Below are 1709 nucleotides of genomic sequence, written 5' to 3' on the forward strand. Positions count from 1 at the left end.
GGCAGCCGGCCGTGTGTCTACGTCGTGGCCGGCGATCTCGCAATCCTGTCCATCAGGACCGGCTTCCCGGAGGAGGGGGATGGCGGCAGCGCCCGCAATGGGGGCAACGGCTCGACAGACGGGGAGTGGGAGGCTCTTCCCAGCAGATGGGGCCGCGTGGGCGCGGGGGAGGGAGGAGGACGCCGGGCGACGGAGACGTGCGCTGGCGCAGCGGCGCGCGCCCAGGAAGGAAGGGCGAGTGAACTGGGCAGACCGGAGGAAAGGGCCCCCCAAGAGATGGGCGCGGGGAGCGGGCCGGCCGGGACCCCGAGGCGGCCGAGGGCTCAGCCACGGAGTGTCAGCCCGAGGGGGCCCCCTAATGGCGCCTCGCGCGTCAGGCCAGGTTTCCATTTCCCACGGAAGCCAATTTCAGGAGATTCGTCAGGGAGCTGCTCCTAGGATGCGGGCTTTGGTCGGAGATCGCCTCTAAAGGAGGCTACAGGAGATGCGCAGGGGAGGGAGGTCCAGAGAGGTTGTACAACTGGACGTAGTAAGAGCCAGGCTTCGCACCCACGTGATCAGTCAACAATGATTAAGAAGACGGCTGAGACTGGCCGGCACCAGTAGATCCCTGGCCCTGTAGGTCGTATAGTCTAGGTAAGGCGACAGACAGCACACAAGTAAGCAAATAACTGAGCAAAATCATTTCAGTGCTGAGGAGGAAATAAACCAGGGGTGGGGCGAGGCCGCCACTGTGTTCTTGGCTCCCCCCTGTCTGCCTCCCCCCTCACTCCTCTCTAGGGGACTGGGATTTGTCAGCCTTGATTTCAAGGCAGGAGGCAAAGGAAGGTGGCTCTGGGGGCGGGACCAAGGTGTGTGTGTGTGTGTGTCTTGGGTGGGAGTGGAGGTGGTTGACTCCCAAGGTCAGAAGATGCTCCCATCCCTGGGACCTCCTCAAATGTACCACTGCGAACACCTACAGCACCAAGCTTTCCTACTGTGGCCACCCGCCTGAATTATTTCCTCTTCTCAGCCGATGAGTTTTTAATCTGTCTTTATACAGCAGCCTGGCGCCTGGGCCGGGATTATTACCTGGTGCTCTGCACATCCATCCTGCCTTCCCTGGCTGCTCTGATCAAAGGAAGCTCTTAACCCAGGCAGGAGGGGTCCGAGCTCTGGAAAGCCTTAGGGGCCGCTGTGGTCGGGTCAGTAGCTCTCAGACATCGGATGCTCAGGAGGTGGAGGACATTGCCCCCACAGGCTAGACTGTGACTGGGGTGGCGGGTTGTAAGTGTAAATGGTTTACCATTCAGTCTCAGAGGTGCCAGGTGTCTGCGCAGGCAGCTCTGCCGCTGTAAGAGGGAGGACGGGAAGGAGTGAGGGCCTGAAATGGCCCGGGGCAGAGACAGGAGATCAGGACGGCTAGCTAGGCATCACTCTGGTCCCAGGGTCACCATTTACCCTGGTACCTTTGACTCCGCCTCTCCTCACCTGTACAAGGAGCATGGTGACGGAGGCTGTTTCGACAGGTAGCAAAGGCGCAGACTCGCCACACAGTAAACAAACACTCACCAGTGTAGGCTGTTATTATTGTCTGTGAACTGGGCGTAGCGGCCTTGGCCCTGTTTCTTGGGCAGATCTCTTGTGAAACTCCAACAGACAGGCAACAGGCCCGTGTGAGGGGCTGCTGCTGTTGCCAGCTCACCGCCACTGGCGAAAGTGTTAGGAGG

This window comes from Echinops telfairi, unplaced genomic scaffold (assembly GCF_000313985.2).
Source record: "Echinops telfairi isolate 266 unplaced genomic scaffold, ASM31398v2 ScPeMD7_7469;HRSCAF=8507_0, whole genome shotgun sequence".
NCBI classification, from domain to species: Eukaryota; Metazoa; Chordata; class Mammalia; order Afrosoricida; family Tenrecidae; genus Echinops; species Echinops telfairi.